This window comes from Lepidochelys kempii, chromosome 3 (assembly GCF_965140265.1).
Source record: "Lepidochelys kempii isolate rLepKem1 chromosome 3, rLepKem1.hap2, whole genome shotgun sequence".
In the NCBI taxonomy this organism is placed as follows: domain Eukaryota; kingdom Metazoa; phylum Chordata; order Testudines; family Cheloniidae; genus Lepidochelys; species Lepidochelys kempii.
In genome coordinates this window covers 106622911-106646759 of record NC_133258.1, presented here as the reverse complement: position 1 = coordinate 106646759, position 23849 = coordinate 106622911, and the positions used below count along the sequence as shown (strand labels likewise).

The 23849-nt window shown below is 43.1% G+C and overlaps 1 long non-coding RNA gene across 1 annotated transcript in view; it reads right to left on the bottom strand.

Annotated features, from left to right (window-relative positions):
• Nucleotides 1-22872, bottom strand: part of LOC140908265 (uncharacterized) — a 36008-nt gene extending 13136 nt beyond the window's left edge. Inside the window, exons 1-2 of the long non-coding RNA XR_012157816.1 lie at nucleotides 22798-22872; nucleotides 21824-21876 (exon numbers count right to left, since the gene is read on the bottom strand). This is a non-coding gene — a long non-coding RNA (uncharacterized lncRNA). The remainder of the gene's footprint in view (nucleotides 1-21823; nucleotides 21877-22797) is intronic.
• Between the last annotated feature and the right edge of the window lie 977 nt (nucleotides 22873-23849).

Sequence of the window (23849 nt, the reverse complement as noted above, 5' to 3'; positions counted from 1 at the left end):
TACCTCTGGGCACTGTTCATTTTATTCTCTTAACTGCACTGAGAACTGGCCACAGGAGGTGCCAGCAACTAGATTTTGCTCACTCCCGCACCCAACGATGCTGCCTGGTATCACACACTACCTGCCCAATCCATGCCCTCACGTTCCATAGCCATATCTGAGCACCTCCATCTGACAAATGTATGCTATCATCCCTGAAAACTTCAGGCCAATTGTAGCAGACATCCCTAAGCTGTATCACTGAACCCCCTTGTCTCCAGGATTATCTTGGTGATCTCCCTATTTACTTTCTTTCTAGCCTTGCACACATGAACTGGGTCTGCTCCCAACCCTAGCCTATCAGTGAGTGCAGAAGTGACATGAGCTGATCCCACTTCATGCCTCTTTTGGATGCAAACAGCTTCAGCCCTGAAGCCCAGCTAAGATCCAGCTGCCATCCTTGCTGACCTTTTGTGGGCCCAATGTACTATAGTGAGCCACAAATCCAGATGTTGTATATCTCTGGGTAGCTTCTAAAACAAACAAGCAAATTGGGTTAGTTATCTTTTGCCGTTCCCTGACATCTTTTCCTTGGTGTGGACATAAGTCCTGTAACACCTTGATTTCCAGCACCCTTTTTCCTACATCTGCCATGGGCCAAAACCCTTTGCAGCCACTGACATCATTGCTCCAATCCTGAAAAAACGAATACAAAGTTTACTCGGGTCAGGACTGCAGTAGCACAAGGTTTTTCTCAGTACTGTGCTGAATTGGGACCTTGTCACGAAGCTGCCATCACCATGCATGAACAGGAGGTGCAGCTACAAGCCCCACATTTTTAGTAAGGCTCATTGCCTTTATGGGACAAAAGTGCTTGTCTGCACATTCCTTCAACACCACGAGCCCCCCTTCTCTTCTGGTCTGCTTGTGAGTACTTTAAGTGCAGGGACACCATGTTGCACATCTGTTACATTTAATGCATGCTGGGACCTGTCTGCAGCTGCCCCAGGCACCAGATCACTCATTCTTAAAGCACCAAATAAAGCAACAACAAATGCTGCCTTCAATAAAATGGCCTCCCTCTCACAGCTGCAGACCCATGACAGAGCCTTTGACAACTCTGTCAGAGTTTCCAGTGTTTTGGGTAACCTGTAGTCCCTCCGGCACCCACCCCTCCTGGACCATCTTGCTTAACATTTCAATACTATGAAATGCCTGCATGAGTCTGGGAAATCAGCCAACCTGCTCCAGAAGGACAGATCTGCCAGCCAGCCAGAGATAGCAGAGGGAGCCAACCCGTGATAGGTCAAAGGCACCACAAATTGCACTACCTGGTATGTAGGTATGGACTACCCACGCTAAGTCCCTAAATTCCACTAACTCTGAAAGGCTGGCCTTATAGGTCCTCACAGTCCACAGTGCAACCAACTCCCCAACTAGTCCCACAGCTGTCATGAGCCAGAATTGTTTGGGCATGGTCTACAGATCCCTGCTGGCCAACAGGGCAAGATCCCAGAATCTGTGATTCTGAAATCAAGTGATCATGGGCAACACCATTATCCATTCCTGGGACATGTCCTTCATGAAAAAGGATGTTAAACCACAAGTGGTGCAAAATGAAGCCCCTCAGCAGCCTGATTATCAAGCAGTCTTAGTCAACTGTATATTTACAGTATGGACCATGGGTTGGTTGTCACACCAGAACCAGACTTTCTTGTTCTGAAAGGTTTCTTCCCAACTAGTGACTGCCACCAGTATAGGAAAAAACTTGATTAAGGTGATGTCCCCTGTAATACCCTGAATTATCCAGCTTTCTGGCCACCTCTGTGTACACCACTCATCTTGAAAGTAAACCCCAAAACCTATACCTCCCAAGGTGTCGGATTGTATCTGCAGCTCAGTCTTGAGCAACCAGTTTGAACACCATATCAAAACCCCCATTAAACTCTTCCAGGAATTTTTCCCACACTTCTAATTTTTCCTTTATTCCCAGTGTTTAATTTGTGCCAGGGCTTGCCAGGGCTGAGCCACAGCACCTCCAGCCTTGGCAGTTCATAGCCCCGGTACCTTTGGCCTTGCTGCATCATTTATGAATGTAAAAAAATTGCTTGAACTCTGGCACCTAATTGCTTGAGCCCCAGCACCTCTTCCATTACAAATTAAGCACTGTTCATTCTCCTTGTCATTCTGATAAAGTGGTGGGGTTCTCACACTTCAGAGGCCTAGATGCTAGACAAGTACAAAATGTTTGACCAGGAGCCACCTCCTGGTATGTAAAATTTAGGTGCCCCATGACCACCTGTAGTTACCTTGGAGTAATTTTCTTTGCCCCTTTGAAAAACCATATTAGTTCTCTGACCAATTCCAACTCCTCTGTAGAACCACCCTAACCTGTGTTCAGTTCAATGCCCAAGTATGTTAAACTTTGGGCATGGCCATCTGTTTTGGGGTTTTTTTCATGGCGAGGGGGATTTCCAAGGCACTTGTCTACTTTCTGAAATGCCTAAAGGATGTACTCACAGATGCATGTCCCTAATCTTCCTGAACATAAGAAATCATCAAGATAGTGTTCCACAGGAAGCAGGCCAGTCTCACACACAATCATCCCCTCCAACATGGAGCTGAATCTTTTGAAAGCAACGTGGGACCCCAAGCACCCAATGGACATGGCTTTTTCAAAATAGTAATGACCTTCAAACTGAAACCCAAGCAAGCTAATGTCCCTGTGATGCCCTGGAAGCAATCAGAATGCCGACTTGATGTTGCATTTTGCCAATATTGGTCCCACCCCAAACTTGAGAGTGTCCCACTCTTGTCAGGAAGGCTGCCCAACCTATGGGTCACGGGAGAACCCCTCCACTGCATCCTGAGGAGGCCTGCTAGACTCTTGGCAGGTTACGGGAGCAAGGTACAGGCCCAGGCCCGTCACCCGCTCATTGTCATCCTCATCCACCTCAATGCAGGTTTGACTCTGACTACTATCAGACCCTAAATCCATCCTGTGGACCTGCTGTATGCGGGGTTCAGGATCCCATCCTGGAGGAATGCACTCCCCTGGCTCACTACCATCCACAAAGTGAACTGTCCCCAATGAGGTCCCAGTTCCTGCCAAGCTGCTCCCCTTATCTTGTGACTCTCCTTCTGTGCCTGTTGCAAGCCATTGGTTTTCACCTGATCTTCATTCCTGTGAAGATTGATCACATCCTTTCCCATGGGGATGCACTCCCAAGCCCACTATTCTCTGGCAAAGCTCCCCAAATGAACCCTTGCCCACCTCTCTCAGTGCCTCCATTAGGACAGGGCTGGGTCCTTCCCATGCCTGCAGGAGGTCAACCCTACTACCTATGCCATGACTCTTGCCGCTTCCTTGCCTCGAGGGAGTGGCGGGGAAGGAACTGGGCATTCTGTGTGGCTCCCTCAGAGCAGCTCCTGGTGCAGGCATCTGCAGGTTGCTGGCCGTACCTTTGGCCAAAGCTCCATGAGCCCTTCCCTTCCCTGCACCAGAAGCTGGATTGGGGGTGGGGTGCAGCCAGACACAAGGAGACTCTCTGCCCCAGGGAAAGGGGCCCTAGAAATCTTACCAGCCTTCATTGCATCTTTAGGACTGCTGCTGCTGCTGCTGCTGCTGCTGCTGGAAGCTGGTGAGTAACACTTTCTCTACTGAAACAAAGCCAATAGAGGCTCCACATGGCCCCTGAACCAGGTTAAATCCTGGGAGCTGGGGAATGCTGGCCAATCAGCACTCCTTTTTCCCAGCTAGCCAATGGGTGCCAGGTACTCCGGGGGGAGACGGGACTACCTATCATTCCTTGACAAGCGTCTCCCTCCCTTGCTGCTAAAACTGTCCCCCTTTCACCACTGGCCCTATCAAGTTCCTCTACCTGTTGATGCTGGTGGGTAGCATCTGCAGTTGACCCAACATTATTCTATTGGAGGGCTTCCCTAGTAAGTAAAGATGTAATAAACACTCACCTGCATCCAAAGTGGTGCAGGCATTGGGACACAGCCCTCACAGCAGACACATCTCTTGGTCCTGCATCAGTAAGATGCTGAGTTCATAAGGCTGTCTTTAAATCCCTCCCTGAGATCAGATGCTGAGCACGTGTGGCACCTGCACGACTGCTTGCCCTTCATGAAAATTTTCTGAACATCTTCAGAAGCAGCTAGTGAGCTGCACCCTATTTCTGGATATTTCTAGACCCTTCTAGCTGAGTTGCCCTGCCCTGATCTCTGCATATGTGTAGAGACACAGAGTATTGCAACTAAAATGAATGTCTCCTCCCCGCTGCTTCTCTCCATCTCTTTGGCAATATAAAATACATAAGCTACAAATAGAACTGAAAATCTTGCAAAAACTTTCTACAACCACCTTCTCCTTATGGACACTAAAAATATGGTACCTAATATGGGTCCCAATGATGTAATGAAAAATCTGTGCAGGTCCCATTGAGTTTATGGATGTAACAAGGAATAATATGGCCCAAACACTGAATAAATATTTTTAATCATTGCTGCCACCAGGAGAAATCAGAAGTGAACATTCATGACAAGATTACTTTAGTAACATGGAGAGAAGCTTCATCTGCAAATCCACTCAGCTTCAGCATATTTCAGACAACATCAAGAAATGAATGTATTAATTCATACCCTCTGAACTTAAAGGGCGTATTATATACTACAGTGACTGGCTCAATATAAATGTGACAGACAGAAGGCAGACAGATGATAGACAAATTATTATTATTGTACCACACTGTTCATAATTCACTCTACAAGAAAAGTGACTTTGGTAAAGTAGCCATGATCTGAGGGTAAACAACAGTGCAACTAGTTAATATCAGGAAAGGAAGGGGACTCAACAAATACAGCCTCAAGATTTGCCATCAAGGTTCTCTAATTTTCAGATGTCCTCCCTTCCTTTGAATTCACCTTGGTTTTCAAAAGCAAAAGAGATCTGTAAAGGTTATATGCAAATATTTAGTAAATGCAGCTCCTTAACTTTCCCTCTGCATCCTGTCACTATAACATAAAACAAATGAACAAATGCTTGAGCTGATTGGTTTATTTCATTTTTCAGATTCAACTGTGTTATCACAAACATTTGGCACTCTTATTGAACTCTTCTGCACCTAGGACCCTGACAGGAGCTGTATTTCATACATCACTCTTGGGATTGATGTCCCCTATTTAATCTTCAGCACAAGGGAAATCTAAACAACAAGAGGAGAATTTCGAGCTAGGAAACCTGTTAGAAAACAAAGCTTTAAGTTTACTGCCATCCTTACTTTATGCTCCTTAACATTGCTGTACCTAATTCTGGTTATGATTAGGGCTGTCAAACTATTAAAAGAAAATATCACAATTAATCACACTATTTAAAAAATTGCTATTAATCACAGTGTTAATTGCACTGTTAAACAATAATAAAATACCAGACATAGAAATATTTTTGGATGTTTTCCACATTACAACACAGAATACAGTGTACACTGCTCACTTTATATTATAATTTTTGATACAAACATTTGCACTGTAAAAATGTTAAACAAAAGAAATAGTATTTTTCAATTTACCTCATACAAGTACTGTAATGCAATCTCTTTGTCATGAAAGTGCAACTTACAAATGTAGAATTTTTTACATAACTGCACTTAAAAACAAAACAATGTAAAACTTTAGAACCTACAAGTCCACTCAGTCCTACTTTTTGTTCAGCCAATCGCTCAGACAAACAAGTTTGTTTACATTTACAGGAGATAATGCTGCACACTTCTTATTTACAATGTCAGCTGAAAGTGAAAACAGGCATTCACATGTCACTGCTGTAGCTGGCGTTGCAAGGTATTTATGTGCCAGATATGCTAAACATTCATATGCCCCTTCATGCTTCAACCACCATTCCAGAGAACATGCTTCCATGCTGATGAAGGGTTCTGCTCGATAATGATCCAAAACTGTGTGGAGTGACGCATGTTCATTTTCATCATCATGATTCAGATACCACCAAGAGAAGGTTGATTTTCTTTTCTGGTGGTTCAGGTTCTGTAGTTTCCGAATCGAAATATATGTCAGAATTGGGGTAAAACCATGGAGCAGGAGACATACATTTGTCCCTGTCAAGGTTCCTTCCCCACTCTGAACTTTAGGGTACAGATGTGGGGACCTGCATGAAAACCTCCTAAGCTTACTTTTACCAGCTTAGGTTAAAACTTCCCCAAGGTACAAACTATTTTACCCTTTGCCCTTGGACTTCCATGGCCACCACCAAACTTTATCTGGGTTCCTGAGAAAACGTTGTTTGGAAACGTCTTTCCCCCCAAAATCCTCCCAATCCTTACACCCCACTTCCTGGGGAAGGTTTGGTAAAAATCCTCACCAATTTGCATAGGTGACCACAGACCCAAACCCTTGGAACTTAGAACAATGAAAAAGCATTCAGTTTTCTTACAAGAAGACTTTTAATAGAAGTAAAAAAGAATCACCTCTGTAAAATCAGGATGATAAATACCTTACAGGGTAATTATATTCAAAACATAGAAAATCCCTCTAGGCAAAACCTTAAGTTACAAAAAAGACACACAGACAGGAATATTCATTCTATTCAGCACAGCTATTTTCTCAGTCATTTAAAGAAATCATAATCTAACGCATATCTAGCTAGATTACTTACTAAATTCTAAGACTCCATTCCTGTTCTGTCCCCGGCCAAAGCATCACACAGACAAACACTGACCCTTTGTTTTTCTCCCAGCTTTTGAAAGTATCTTGTCTCCTCACTGGTCATTTTGGTCAGGTGTCAGCGAGGTTACCTTTAGCTTCTTAACCATTTACAGGTGAAAGGATTTTTCCTCTGGCCAGGAGGGATTTTAAAGGTGATTACCCTTCCCTTTATATTTATTACAGTCCCCCAAGGAGTTCAGTCACAAATTTAATTAACACATTATTTTTTAACAACCTCCATCAGTAAAGAGCATGGTTCCCAAACTTGTTCCGCTACTTGTTCAGGGAAAGCCCCTGATGGGCCGGGCCAATTTGTTACCTGCCGCATCTGCAGGTTTGGCCGATTGTGGCTCCCAGTGGCTGCAGTTCGCTGCTCCAGACCAATGGGAGCTGCTGGAAGCGGTGCAGGCCGAGGGACATACTGGCCACTGCTTCCAGCAGCTTCCATTGGCCTGGAGCAGCGAACCCTGGCCACTGGGAGTCGCGATTGGCCAAACCTGCGGATGCAGCAGGTAAACAAACTGGCCCGGCCCACCAGGGGCTTTCCCTGCACAAGCAGAGGAACAAGTTTGGGAACCACTGGTATAGAAGTATGTCCTCTGGAATGGTGATTGAAGCATGGAGGGGCATATAAATCTTTAGCATATCTGGCACATAACTACCTTGCAACGCCTGCTACAATAGTGCCTGGTGAACACCAGTTTTAACTTTCAGGTGACATTGTAAATAAGAAGCTGGCAGCATTATCTCAAAAATGATTATGGGGCTGGGGCACATGACTTACGAAGAGAGGCTGAGGGAACTGGGGTTATTTAGTCTGCAGAAGAGTAGAGTGAGGGGGGATTTGATAGCAGCCTTCAACTACCTGAAGGGGGGTTCCAAAGAGGGTGGAGCTAGGCTGTTCTCAGTGGTGGCAGATGACAGAACAAAGAGCAATGGTCTCAAGTTGCAGTGGGGAAAGTCTATTTTGGATATTAGGAAATACTGTTTCACTAGGAGGGTGGTGAAGCACTGGAGTGCGTTACCTAGGGAGGTGGTGGAATCTCTAGCCTTAGAGGTTTTTAAGGCCTGGCTTGACAAAGCCCTGGCTGGGATAATTTAGTGGGTGTTGGTCCTGCTTTGAGCAGGGGATTGAACTAGATGACCTCCTGAGGTCTCTTCCAACCCTAATATTCTATGATTCTATGAATCTATGACTTGTAGGCTCTAAAGTTTTACATTATTTTGTTTTTGAGTGCAGTCATGTAAAAAAAAAAAGCTACATTTGTAAATTGCACTTTCACAATAAAGCTTTTGCACTACAGTACTCATAGGAGGTGAATTGAAAAATACTATTTATTTTGTTTATCTTTTATACAGTGCAATTATTTGTAATAAAAAATAATATAAAATGAGCACTGTATACGTCATATTCTGTGTTGTAATTGAAATCAATATATTTGAAAATGTAGAAAAACATCCAAAATATTTATAATAAATTTAAATTGGTATTCTATTATTGTTTAACAGTGTGAATAAAACTGTGATTAATATTTTAATTGAGTTAATGTGTTTGAGTTAATTGCTTGACTTAACTGTGATTAATTGACAGCCCTAGTTATGATATTGTTGCCACTTCTGTGGGTGTTCCAGTTAGGAGTAGAGATTGGTGGAGCCAAGTATTTCTTTGATGCAGACTTGTTCATTTACAAGGAATGTACAAATTCCTGTATCTCAGCAACACAGAAGAACCAAGAATAAAAAGGAGCAGTTTCTTAGCTTATAGCCTCAAGCCCTTTTACCAACACCAGCCAGACCCAAAAGCTCTCTAGCTTTTTCCAGGTACGCTGTCCTTGCTTGTTCTTTCTCGCCTTTTTTCCTCTGCCTCTCTTTCTGATCTTGTCTGTGACCCAAGTCTCTGTGTGTTCATACTCTCACACAACACTATCCAAAACAAATACTCAGGCCAAAAGCTCTGGGGTGGCTTCCCAAACACCTGTTGTCTTCGGTAGGGCTTATGTTTCCAGTTATGTTAATTGAGCGGTGAGTTCAGACCTTTCCACCTCAATGGGGTTTTAGCCCAATCCCTAACAAGGTTTCACACAGCAAAGAATAGTAAATATATAATTGGCTTGGATATTAATTGATTAAACTTTATCCAGTAACTCAGCTGCTCAGGAGTGGCTGAGAATCAGTCCAGTTACAAATACTGTAGAATATTTGGAACCCAAGTGTCAAACTTTTGGTCAATAGTTGATGAAACATAGTTTATGTGACAGCCTCAGAATACAACAAATTGGTGAAGCTGAATGACTCTGTGATGGAGTGACAGCCCCTGCCGGCCAACAATGGATGGAGCTCATATGGGGTAATCCTGACTTGTTAACCAGAGAAGAGGAAAGAAAACATGGAGTGTTCATAGGCAGAAAGCTATAGGTGGAGTAAGGGCACAATTAAGAAAAAAGTGTGTATGAAAATAGAAATATATAATGGGTACCTGACAAAGCATTTACTATAGCAGTACTAATGAGTGCTTCTGTGATATATACCTCCCTCTCTCTGCATTCTTCCTGCTTTTCTTATTGCTGTTCTTGCTAACACAAAGCAAATTGGGGGGGGGGGGGGGGGAATTGACATCTACTACCTCAGATGCTCTGGGCATCCACTGGACATGTATTTGAAACAATATTTAAATTAGACTCAACACATAATTATCTCATCTCCCTTCCCTCCACACTCCCCCGCTGTTGTTGCAAGATAACAGTTGTGTTGTACAGACTTTCTCCCCCAGCTGAACTGCATGCTTGCTTTCCATGCATTACAGTTCTGGTGCATTCATTCAAAGGATATAAGACCCTACTAAATCTTAAAAGAGTTTAAGACAATACAAAGGAAGTTTAAATTGAACTGCAGGTAGTTACAAATCATGCTCAGCTAAATAGACTAGGAGAGTTTTATTTCCCAGGAAAAAAGGAATACACTTATCTTTAATATATGATCATTAAATAAACATTTTATGCAAAAGATTTGTTATATTAAAGAACATTAGAATTATAATACCTAGCTCTCTTATATTGAAAGGCTGCATATATGACGGGGGAGGAAGGCATCTAATGCTGAGCTAGAAAAGTATAAATAATGATAAGACCCCTCCAAAACAAAAATCTGCTTTTGACTTGCTATCTTTGGAATTCTTTTTGGCAGGTAGGTGTCTCTCCTATTAATAACTGACTTCATCTGAGATTTTTAAAGGGGACTTCAGAATGTAGGTGTCCAACTAGCACTGACTTTCAATAGGAGTTGGGTACCTAACTCCCTTTGGCCTCCTTGAAAATTTCAGTCTTAACTCCTTGGGGTCCCCTTAAGATACACTCTGACCAGTGATCTTCACTTTTCCAGTGTAAAGATGTAAAACAATGGAAGGTAGTTCAGTGGTTTCAAATTTAAAGGGACGCAGAGTATTGGATTACAAGAGTCCCTGCATCATTGGAGCCACAAATTTAAAAAAGGTTCTCAACCCCTTAGATATAATCACAAGAATCTCATTCTCAGATGGATTATTACAAAATGTCAGCCAGGAATTCCTGGTTTCATAAGGATCCTAGAACACCCTTCTTTGTTCCTCAGAGCTGCAATTTTTTGAAACAACAGCAACATGCAATATACATGCAATGCTTTTTAAGGGCCATTCATGTGAAATTCTGATAAATATATATCAACTGGCACTGGGGGTATGACTACTTTGAATTTAAAGTAGGTAAAGGTAGGTAGGTAAAGTGGGTAAAGTAATCAATATCCCAATTCAATCGCAATGTTTTTCACAAAGAACAGAAGTACATCAACTCATCCAACTTGTGAATGAAAAAACACTGATCAGCTAGGAGATGCCCTTGTTTTAGGACAGGCAGCATAGAATCATAGAATATCAGGGTTGGAAGGGACCCCAGAAGGTCATCTAGTCCAACCCCCTGCTCGAAGCAGGACCAATTCCCAGTTAAATCATCCCAGCCAGGGCTTTGTCAAGCCTGACCTTAAAAACCTCTAAGGAAGGAGATTCTACCACCTTCCTAGGTAACGCATTCCAGTGTTTCATCACCCTCCTAGTGAAAAAGTTTTTCCTAATATCCAACCTAAACCTCCCCCCCCTGCAACTCGCTACCCTTCATATCAGCAGATCTTTGATTGCGCTGGCTACTTGGATCACAGCAGCCCCCACAGTAGATTTGCCCACTCCAAATTGATTCCCAACTGACTGGTAGCTGTTTGGCGTTGCAAGCTTCCACAGGGCTATCGCCACTCACTTCTCAACTGTGCGGGCTGTTCTCATCTTGGTATTCTTGAGTCTCAGGGCAGGGGAAAGCAAGTCACAAAGTTCCATAAAAGTGCCCTTATGCATGTGAAAGTTTCGCAGCCATTGGGAATCATCCCAGACCTGCAACACGATTTGGTCCCACCAGTCTGTGCTTGTTTCCCAGGCCCAGAATTGGCGTTCCACTGCATGAACATGCCCCATTAGGACCATGATGCCCACATTGCCAGGGCCCGGGCTTTGAGAGAAGTCTGTGTCCATGTCCTCATCACTCTCGTTACTGCACTGATGTCGCCTACTCATCCAGTTTCACTTTGCCAGGTTCTGGTGCTGCATATACTGCTGGATAATGTGCGTGGTGTTTAATGACAGGTTTCAGAGTAGCAGCCATGTTAGTCTCTATCCACAAAAAGAAAAGGAGGACTTGTGGCACCTTAGACACTAACAAATTTATTTGAGCATAAGCTTTATGAAGTGAGCTGTAGCTCACGAAAGCTTATGCTCAAATAAATTTGTTAGTCTCTAAGATGCCACAAGTCCTCCTTTACTTTTTGTGATGTTTAATGTGCTCCTAATTGCCAAAGTGATCGGAGCGGGCCCATGCTTGCCGTGGTATGGCATCTGCACAGAAAAAAGGCGTGGAACGATTGTCTGTCGTTGCTCTGATGGAGGGAGGGGCGACTGACGACATGGCTTACAGGGTTGGCTTACAGAATTAAAATCAACAAAGAGGGAAGCTTTACATCAAGGAGAAACAAAAACAACTGTCAGAAAGAATGGCCCCCTCAAGGATTGAACTTGAAACCCTGGGTTTAGCAGGCCAATTCTCAACCCACTGAGCTATCCCTTCCCCTGGTATTTCAGGCAGGACTGAATCTCCATTAAACTTTTCAAGGTGCCCCTGACAGACCTCACCGAAATGATTGTTGGCCGTTTATTTCACGGAGGGAGGGAGGGTGGAGCAAATGAATACAAAACAAATCTGGTATATTTCTTGTTTTGATCCACTCCATCTATCTTTTACATCTTTGGCTGGCAGCAGACAGTGCAGTAGGACTGCTAGCCATCCTCATCTTCTGCCTGCTCGCCAGAAGACGGTACAATAGGACTGCCAGCAGGACTAAAGAGAATGACCTGGTCGAGTCACTCCTATTTTAGTCCCTGTGCCCATGTCTGCCCACGCGCTCCTGACAGACCTTACCGAGGCGGCCAGGAGCACCTCGGACATGACGACGATGGTTATCAGGCCTATTGCACCGTCCGCTGCCACAAGGCAATCGGCTGCTGCTGTGTAGCAATGCAGTACTGCATCTGCCAGCACCCAGGAGATGTATGGTGACAGTGAGCTAAGTGGGCTCCATGCTTGCCGTGGTATGGCGTCTGCACAGATAACTCAGGAAAAAAGGCGCGAAACGATTGTCTGCCCTTGCTTTCACGGAGGGAGGGAGGGAACGGGGGCCTGACGGTATGTACCCAGAACCACCCGCGACAATGTTTTAACCCCATCAGACATTGGGATCTCAACCCAGAATTCCAATGGGCAGCGGAGACTGCGGGAACTGTGGGATAGCTACCCACAGTGCATTGCTCCGGAAGTCGACGCTAGCCTCGGTACTGTGGAAGCACTCCACCGAGTTAATGCACTTAATGCACTTAGAGCATTTTGGCGGGGGGGGACGGACACAATCGACTACATAAAATCAATTTCTAAAAAACCGACTTCTATAAATTCGACTTAATTTCATTGTGTAGACATACCCTTAGTGTACACATGATAAGAACATACAGACAAGTGGAATTGGTGAGTCAGTGTTTTATGTGCAACAGAGTCACACACAAAACATCCTGTCATATGCCTAAGGTGGCAGGTTGTGGTTCTGCAGGCCACTAGAGGCAAATACTCATCTGAACCATGCGTTATTGTAATGCCAACAGACCCTTGTTGGTGGCAGAATCAAACTTGGAACTTCAGAAGCTTAGAGTATGAGCCTCTACTGCATGAGCTAAAAGCCACATGGCTCTTAGCCAAGGCTACAGCAGACTCATCAATTTCTAGCTGGGCTAGGTGCCACTAAAGGGGGACAGAGCAGCACACCAAACAGGTATGGGTTATACTATGTGCTATGGCACCGAATTAGGTATCTCAAAATGGGGGATACGGGGGTAGACTCTCCCAGGAGTAAGAGATGTTGAACAAATATAGGCTAGTGAGGCCCTCAGAGAATCATAGAATCATAGAATATCAGGGTTGGAAGGGACCCCAGAAGGTCATCTAGTCCAACCCCCTGCTCGAAGCAGGACCAATTCCCAGTTAAATCATCCCAGCCAGGGCTTTGTCAAGCCTGACCTTAAAAACCTCTAAGGAAGGAGATTCTACCACCTTCCTAGGTAACGCATTCCAGTGTTTCACCACCCTCTTAGTGAAAAAGTTTTTCCTAATATCCAATCTAAACCTCCCCCACTGCAACTTGAGACCATTACTCCTCATTCTGTCATCTGCTACCATTGAGAACAGTCTAGAGCCATCCTCTTTGGAACCCCCTTTCAGGTAGTTGAAAGCAGCTATCAAATCCCCCCTCATTCTTCTCTTCTGCAGGCTAAACAATCCCAGCTCCCTCAGCCTCTCCTCATAAGTCATGTGTTCCAGACCCCTAATCATTTTTGTTGCCCTTCGCTGGACTCTCTCCAATTTATCCACATCCTTCTTGAAGTGTGGGGCCCAAAACTGGACACAGTACTCCAGATGAGGCCTCACCAATGTCGAATAGAGGGGAACGATCACGTCCCTCGATCTGCTCGCTATGCCCCTACTTATACATCCCAAAATGCCATTGGCCTTCTTGGCAACAAGGGCACACTGCTGACTCATATCCAGCTTCTCGTCCACTGTCACCCCTAGGTCCTTTTCCGCAGAACTGCTGCCTAGCCATTCGGTCCCTAGTCTTGTGCATTGGGTTCTTCCGTCCTAAGTGCAGGACCCTGCACTTATCCTTATTGAACCTCATCAGATTTCTTTTGGCACAATCCTCCAATTTGTCTAGGTCCTTCTGTATCCTATCCCTCCCCTCCAGCGTACCTACCACTCCTCCCAGTTTAGTATCATCCACAAATTTGCTGAGAGTGCAATCCACACCATCCTCCAGATCATTTATGAAGATATTGAACAAAACCGGCCCCTGGACCGACCCTTGGGGCACTCCACTTGATACCAGCTGCCAACTAGACATAGAGCCATTGATCACTACCCGTTGAGCCCGACAATCTAGCCAGCTTTCTACCCACCTTGTAGTGCATTCATCCAGCCCATACTTCCTTAACTTGCTGACAAGAATACTGTGGGAGACCGTGTCAAAAGCTTTGCTAAAGTCAAGAAACAATACATCCACTGCTTTCCCGTCATCCACAGAACCAGTAATCTCATCATAAAAGGTGATTAGATTAGTCAGGCATGACCTTCCCTTGTTGAATCCATGCTGGCTGTTCCTGATCACTTTCCTCTCATGCAAGTGCTTCAGGATTGATTCTTTGAGGACCTGCTCCGTGATTTTTCCAGGGACTGAGGTAAGGCTGACTGGCCTGTAGTTCCCAGGATCCTCCTTCTTCCCTTTTTTAAAGATTGGCACTACATTAGCCTTTTTCCAGTCATCCGGGACTTCCCCGGTTCGCCAAGAGTTTTCAAAGATAATGGCCAATGGCTCTGCAATCACAGCCGCCAATTCCTTCAGCACTCTCGGATGCAACTCGTCCGGCCCCATGGACTTGTGCACGTCCAGCTTTTCTAAATAGTCCCTAACCACCTCTATCTCCACAGAGGGCTGGCCATCTCTTCCCCATTTTGTGATGCCCAGCGCAGCAGTCTGGGAGCTGACCTTGTTAGTGAAAACAGAGGCAAAAAAAGCATTGAGTACATTAGCTTTTTCCACATCCTCTGTCACTAGGTTGCCTCCCTCATTCAGTAAGGGGCCCGCACTTTCCTTGGCTTTCTTCTTGTTGCCAACATACCTGAAGAAACCCTTCTTGTTACTCTTAACAGCAATTTCTATATAAAACTGAACTGACTGGTTATATGTGGGGTTAGAGCAGAAACTACAATACAAAGACTTATATTAAAAGGTGGCAACAGTGCAGTATTTATTTTATTTGTAGTGTTATTGTGGCCATGATGGTCCCAGGACATTAAAGACATGATGAGTGAGGTAATATCTTTTATTGAACTAACTTCTGTTGGTGAAAGAGACACGGTTTTGAGCTACACAGAGCTCTTCCCCAGGTCTGGAAAACATATTCAGAGTGCCACAGCTAAATATAAGGTGACAGAGACCATGGTGTATTGACATCCCTGCAAACATAGGACACAAAAAAAAAGGATTGGTGGTTTATGGATTGTTGTAATGAGCCATGAATCCAGTGTCTTTATGAAGACCATGATTTGTAGGATCTATCAAAGTTATTAATTTAAGCTCCCAGGCTCAACTTTTGAAAGTGTTATTCAGGTTTCCTTTGAGGATGAGGACTGTGAAAAGTGTTCACTCACAGATCCTATACATGTCTACCACATCATGTGGTGTACCTCATCCAGGGCACTAAATGCCCCAACAACAACTATGTGGATGAAACCAGACAATCACTATGCTCTTCAATGAGCTCACACAGAAAAATGATAAAAGACAAAAACACCATATCATCTGTGGGTGAACACTTTTCACAAAACCGTCACTCTATATCTGAAGCCTCGTCCTTAAAGAAACCTGCACAACACCTTCAAAAGACTAGCCTGGGAGTTTAAATTCATAACTTTGCTAGACACTATGGGGCTGTCTATACAGCAACTAGACACCTGCGGCTAGCCTGTGCCAGATGACTCGTGCTTGTGCAGCTCGGGTGTGGAGCTATTTCATTGCTGTGTAGACTTCCTAGCTTGGGCTGGAGCCCAGGCTCTAGGACCCTGAGAGGTAGGAATATGTATTAACTACTTATGCTAAACAATCTCTTCTACCTTGTATTTAGCAGTGACACTCCAAGTACCTTTCCATGTGTAGCTTGAAAGCTTGTCTCTCTCACCAATAGAAGTCGGTCCAATAAAAGATATTACCTCACCTCCCTTGTCTCTCTAATATCCTGGGACCAAATTTTGTGTACAGTGCCAGCCTATGAACCTCTTTGGTCCCACTTAAGCCCTGAGTTTCACTAGCTTCAACTGAACTACACTGATTTACACCAGCTGAGGATCTGGTTCTCCCATGTCTATATACAGCTCAGATTATGGTTGAAATGGCCATCAAAGGGTGTCGACTGTTGTCCTTTGTTGTGGGCAATTTTAGGATATAGGAAACTAGATACTATAGTGATGGGCATTGTAAAAGAACTGAAATAGAACAGAATATCCACTGGGAAGTTAACTGAGATTACACACTTGGTTCATTCAGGCCACCAAGCAGTCATCAGATGGTAACAACTTTGTCACTCCTAACACAGAACAGAATGGAATACATGTCCTAGAGCTGAAAAGTTCCATATCTCATTAACAATCCCCTGAGCCATGCCTGTCACTAGTAGCTTTAAGTTTTAATTTCTCAGCTTTCATTTGTCACCAAGGCTATTTGTCCATATCTCTTTTGTGTTTAATCAGCAGTATCAGTGCTTCTGATGAGATTATTTAGCTAGCCTAGTACTCCAGGAGGTCACAAACACAGAACTGTTTATACAGGAACAAATTAAGTACAACTCTTCATTCTTAGATAGAAAAATAACTGGTACTATGAAACATAACATCTTTAGCAAAAATGCTTTGGAGAGCTAGATTATCAAATATAACAGTTCAGTGGTTCAATTCATACCTGACAGGCTTCAAAGAATATATATGCAAATTGATCTCCCAGCTGCAAGGGTAATTAACATGGTCTGCTGCAGGGAGCTGTTCTTCCACCCATTCTGTTTCATGATTTTAGTGACTTTACAATTTTCTCAATCTACTGTCTTTTGGTATGGAAATAAAATTAACTTATTGTTCTATGTAAACTCCATACACTACCATCAACAGGGAATTCAGGCTCCTGGAACTGCAAACATTTGAAAACCAGGCAAGATCTGATGTAAACCTGAAAAATCTGGAAGCACTTTTTTATTTAGATAGATTTTCCTATTTTCAGCTACTAGAGCCCAGATACTGGTATATTAGACTTGCACATGCATATAGTGGGTCCAATTCTTATTTTAAACCCTTTTTAAAACCAGTGTAACTCAACTGACTTCAGTAATTACTACTGATTCACACTGTGATATCACAAAAGGTACAGAGTCTTGGAATATGCTATTCATTTCACTTTTCATTAGGGTCCAATCTTGACCACAACTCAAGTCAAGCGGAATTTTTGCCACTCATTTGCATGGAAGCAGGATAGAGCCCTAAGTATATAGTATTTCACCCCATATTCTGCTTCTATCAAGGTTGATAATTTGTGGGGTCTTGAAGGGAAATATTTGGTTCTACATCCAGAAGGAGGGGCTTTTGAGCCTTTTGTACTGTAACACATTCCAAATAGGACTATGAGGGAGCACCAAAAGTATTTTCCCATTACACAGTAGTAGTAAAACTCAAAGGACACATTTCCGTATCTTTTGCAGAAGGCAGTCATGTTACATATGCTAAGGAAAGCTATAGAAATAGGGGGATTAATGTATTGGTAACTGTTCATAACCACAAATGCACCTACAAAGCCGTTTTTTGAAAGTAGACAGGAACATCATAGAGCGATTCATGTTTGAGCATAGATTTATAAGTATACATAAAGCAATATGTATATTTTTGAACATATAATTGGACAAAGTAAACCCTGGTGTACGTCCACTCAAGTGATTCGAGTTATTTCAGGGATAAATTTGGTTCAGTATATTACATATAAATTACACGTAAATGGTATGTCTTTTTATGTATTTCTGTTTGCTAGATCTTTGACACACGCTGGTGTATTCCTCAGGCATTGGAAAGGGTAAGAATGGACTACACATAGACATATATGTGGTTGGGTATATTTCAGATGTGGATGGAGTATTTTGCTAAAAATTCAAACTATTCCTCCCTCAAATCAATTTCTGAGCTTCAAATGCAAAAAAAATTCAGTCTGTGTCTCGCTAGATTTAGGCCTGTGTCAGGGAGGGGGCAGGTTATGCCCTGCCTTCATCCTCATCTGATGTTAGAGTTCAAAGCTGGGCCACTACAGAAGCTCTTCTGCAGCCTACATGCCACTCCCAGTAGAGTACTTAACCGAGGTTAATTGAATGTCTGCTAAAAGGACATTCGTGGGAGTGTGAATGGCAGCCCTGACACTGTAGTGGATAAGGCCGCCCTGACCTTTGATGCCAGCTCCATATGTTTTTCAGAAAGCAAGTGAAAGAGACAGTGAAGGGGAAAGAGTAAAAGTGAAAAAGAGGAGGTAGATGTGCAGGAGAGAACTGGATGAGGCACTTTTATATTGTTTTAAGAATAAGTAAATGGGATTTTTCAAACCGGCCTAATAGTTTGGTCTCCAACTCCCACTGAATTCCAGTGAGAGTTGGGTGCCTAATTCCCTTAGTCTCCTTTAAAAATCCCAACCTACATTTTTATCTAAAAAGCAGACTCCCTAATTTGCATGTTACGAGTACAGAAAGTTATACCCCTGTTAGGCAGTTCATGGTGGCAGATTAGTTTGATGTGGATCACCACAACCTCATGTCCCTTACATTCATGTGACTTGGACATGACCCATCATGACTAAGAAATTCCAAACAGCAGAATACTGATTTTGTACTACTGTAGACTGGGAGTCAAAAGTTATTGTCACCTAACAGCTGTCCAGTGGTCATTTGTTGGCAGTCTCAGAAGAAAGGCCAACGATAGGATGAGCATGAACACTTGAACTACCTTTTCTTTCTAAGAGCCTGTCTTTCACTGCTAAACAAGCTGCATTTTTTTTAACCTTAAGGTAGCAAACACACATGCACTATCTCAAGGAAAAACACAGCAAACAGGAGGTACATTAGTTTTATCACAAGGTAAACACACCAATTCAGCCCCATACCTCCACCTGGGCTTGACCTTGGTTAGTTTATCTCATGGTAAAACTAAAGGGCTTCATCATCATTATCTTTTTACCTCCGTATAGCTCACATGTTAGGTATCCTGAGGTAAAAAACACAGCTTTTTTAGCAGTGAAAACAAGGGCTTAGATGTGGTCTCTCTAGGTCAATATTAAGGAATATTAGCGTGTCAGTGAGCAAGAATGGGGTTAAGTTTATAGTGCTGCTGCCCCTGCATTATGAATAAACAAGACTTTAATTTCCAGTGTTGTCAGACTGGCAGACACTGACACAGACACTGAATTCACTTTTTAAATAGTTATAAAGAAAATATAAGAGCTAGAATGTAGACTAGAGACACTTATGGAGTAGTAAAACATATAAAAAACAGGAACTAACATCTTTGGTTCATTCTATTTTGCTATAAAGAAATGGTCACTGTGACTATCAGAAAATCTGCAGTCTGCGTCTGTAATTTTCCATTGTGTCTGAAAAATGGCTCTTTAAATGCCATTTGACCTTGAAAGCAAAAATAATCTGTCCTTTATCAATTCCATCCTTTCGTGGTCTGGCTTACAGCATCCAATTTACATCCTATCTTAATGTGAAGCTTCTAGTGATAATGAATTCAACCAAGTATCTAAATCTTTCCTCCAGAAACATTTCTCTTTATTTTTTAAAAAGAAGAGCATAGGTGCCTTTTGTCTGTCACCTGTCTCTTCACTCTGACCTAAAAAGCACTTGAACAATTTAGCAGCTCTCACTTACAGTATGAGACTTTTCTTGTGTGCATTTGGTCTACAAAAGCCACCAATTCTAGGAACCTCGAGTTATCCTATGTAATTATGAATATGTTTCCTTTGTTATCCTAAATATTTTTCCATCCTCTGTGATATAACTATTTCCTCTCCTAGTCTTTATTTTTGAACTCAGAGGAAGTGTTCATGCGAGAAAAGTTACCAAAACCAAACATTTAAATTAGCTTCTGCCCAGAAGAGAGGCTGTGTCTTACTATGCATTTGACAATGCCTGGCACACTGGGGCCGTGATCCTGCCTGAGTGCTCTGGGAGATATGGTAAGATAAGTTGCAGCAATATAAGGAAGGAGGATAACAGTGATAAGATGACATGATTGCAAAGGCTAAGTAGTGTGCAACTTAAACATGCTGAATTCAATAAAAATTAAAAATAAAGAAGAAATTGTTTGCATGGAGAAGGGAGAAGTCTGTCTGACAAACAGAGACTTTTCAATCCCAGGGAGCTGCAAGAAGCAAATCCTAACATCAGTATCCACATATTTTTATCACCACAACTTGGGACTTCAGTTAGTTACAGATGACAGTGAGCTGCTGAAGACAATGCTTTGCTCACACTAGCAATTCCAAAACCTGAAATGCCCTAAAAAGGCCAAATGCCTTCAAGTCTTTATTAACCCTTATTGAAAGCATTGAGAGGGGCATCAATCACTGCCCTGTACTCACTGCCAGGTCCTATTACTGAATGCTGCACATACAAAAATGATGGTAGGTGACCTACTCTCCCCTTCTTCTATAGAGAACTTATGGCCAATGCTGCTCCAGAGCAGAAGGTACTAAGCCTTTTCCTCCCCCACAAAAACCTGCTGTTCCAGAGTTTTGTCAAGCAACGAAGACAGCAGGAGCCTTTGACTGCTCTGAGAGTCCATCTGACTATGGACATTTGGGCAAACCTCTGATTGCATGTCCTTCAGCTCATTCTGGATCATCATCAGCATGCTGTGATGTGCATGTGTAGAACTGAGAGACAACCAGACTGGAGAAATCACAGGCTGTCATAGAAGCATAGTTAATGAGCTCCTCCTCCTTACTTTAATTTGTGGTCTTAAATAATGGCAAAATGTGAGGAAGGCAGCTGATGACAGCCAGTTCCCATGTGCATCCTGATTCATGTGCCGTATTAATCTATTGGTTAAGGAGTTCTTCCATAATAATCAGAACATTGGCAAAATTCTCTCCCAGCTGGAAAGATGTGTAGCCACTTCAGCTGACCTTACGTTGCATGTCACCTTCCCCAAGAGCGTTAAGGGAAGCAATGACCTCCCTGCCAGCAGATGAAGCAGGCTGCCAACTGCTGCTGTTCCTGACTAGTAGTTTATTGGTGAGGTTTTAGGCCCTCATTCAGCCAAGCACTTAAGACATGCAAGCACTTAAACGCATGCACAGCTTTAAGCACATCTCCCTAAGCAGCAAAGCCCTAGAGACAGACCAAAGCCCCGTGCAGTTAATGGAAATGCTTTCATTGGCGTCAGATCTTTACACATCATTATCATTTTACTTGTTTTAAATAAAATAAAAATCAGCAGCATCCCCATATATCTGGTCACTCATGGGGTTAGTCAGTATTTTATTATTTTTATTTGAAATAGGAACATGTTGTAAAATAAAAATATCAAGGCATCTGAAGAGAAGAAAGACTGTAGGCATCTGCACAAAATGGTATTTGTCACGCTGTCTGGAGTGGCTCACAAGCATGAGCGCCACCTCAGCGCAGACTGTCCAGGAACAGAGCACAAACTCTAAACGGGTTGTATGTTCAATAATTAGATTTCATCAACCAAGTAACAAGCGGGAACTCCTAAAGCACTATAACAGCCTTAACGTGGAGTCACAGACAGCCCCCTTGGGCACTCGGGACTGACTTGCCATCCAGGCAAGCTTGTCTTTGCGCTAGATGGTTCCTTCCACCAAAAATCACAACAATATTCAGGTTATTCCCAGTCCAAAAGGACTAGTCACTTACCCAGGTCAACTGTACTTCAGCTCTCAAACTAGAGACAATGCTTGTAGCCAATCCTGTAAGAAACCAACCAAAGGTTTATTAATGAGGAAAAACGAAATACATGAATAATTTCAGTTAAAGCAGGCATAGATACATACACAAATGACAGGTTTCAGAGTAGCAGCCATGTTAGTCTGTATTCGCAAAAAGAGAAGGAGGACTTGTGGCACTGTAGCTCGCGAAAGCTTATGCTCAAATAAATCTGTTAGTCTCTAAGGTGCCACAAGTCCTCCTTTTCTTTATACACAAATGAGTTACAATGTTAGGTTTCGAAAGATAATAGAAACTTCTATAGTATGCAAATTCTATATGTCCTTTAGGGCTAACCCAGGCAAAACAACTGGGGGCCCTTGTTTATACTTAGAAATCTTCATCTCTCCGAGTTCAAGCAGCACAGAATTAACAAATTCTCGTTAACAGGGATTTTTATTCCCTTTCCTCAGCGTTCAAGCTGTGATGGGATGAGGGTTTGTGCACATACTCTCTTCAGGGATGAGAGGGAAGCAATGAACGAATGGCTTGTCTGATGTCTAGAGACCTTCTTTTGTTGGGGAGGAGATAACACCTTTTTGCAGTCAACTAGCATTTCACGCTTGGCAATGCTTCTCCCTTGACTGTGGGGGATTTAATTTTAGCAAACATTTTTATAGTTACAGAGCAAACGTTTAAATATTACCTTATAACGTGGGACACAGATATAAGTGAGATTATTACATGCAGCGTCCTACAAGCATTTCATAAAGTCTAAACACGAAAAACATTCTTATAACTCTATTTTAACCACACTAACACGCAGGTGAGCCAGACTGGTTTCCCGTTACTGCATTTGTCAGTGTTAAGTGAGGCCCAGGACCTGGGCATCAGCTGGCACCATCACAATATTATTCATTTTTTTTAAAAATTAAAAATTAAAAAGTTTAACCATTGAGACCTACTGGGAAATTTGCTTGCTGTTGAATGAGTTCGGTTCAGTAGCTGAATCTTCCATTGTAAAATGATGCAGGCTGCTGCCCTGCACCTAACCCTGGGACAGACTGTGCTTCAGAGTCCAAGAGACATATGCTACTCTTATGGCATAGCACTTCCTCCAGGCACCAGAATGTTTCCAACAGGCACGGCACGAGGCTGCTGATCCATCTGCCAGCCGAGCGACAGCAGAACAATCAGCCAGCGATATCGAATACTGCGTAGTCACGCACCAGTAGCCTTGTCCACATGTGAGTGTGGGTAATTGTGCGCACAACAGCCCACCCTCAAATATTTGTGAGAATAAAAAAGGTGTTCATGTAAATGTCCACAAAGGAGGCATTAAAAACGTAGAAACATGGCCATGCCAAACCATGTAGAACTAATAAACACAAACGATGTCTTTTGAATTTCTAGCTGGCTCTGTCTTTACATATCCAATTTCACAACCTCACACAAAGGACAGATAAGTCAACAGGGCAATATTCTCATAAACATCTCACAGCCTTCTGACATGTCAGCGGGGTGCCATCCATTTCAAGCCTATGAATAAGGCACAGGCTGAGGATGGATTAGCTAGTAATTTAAAGCACGCTGGTGAAAGGATTCTTATCTCTGGTAGGGAGAGCAGCCCATGCTAGACTGACAAATATGTCTTGAGCCTCTGTCTGATTATCCACCCCTCCCCTCGACACTGAAATGACAATAGATGAGTATCACTTGCCAGAGAGAGAGCTGACATACTCACCCCCAGAGTAGGTGAATTGTTTCAGTGTTTTTTGGGCTCCCTGATAGATGAGAACAGTAACAAAACTCAGGCTGACTATGGCTCAGTCAACCATGTGCCCTGACTAGGGACAAACCTCAGAATCAGAGTTTTTCCAGGGGCTTCTTTGGGCTTCAGTTTTATCCAAGGTTCTCCCAACTGCAGTTAGCTGAGCCACTAAACAAAATGAAACAGGGCTACAGGAGGAGTTCTAGATATTTCCTGCAAAGAAAAAAAAACGTGTGGGTAACAGAA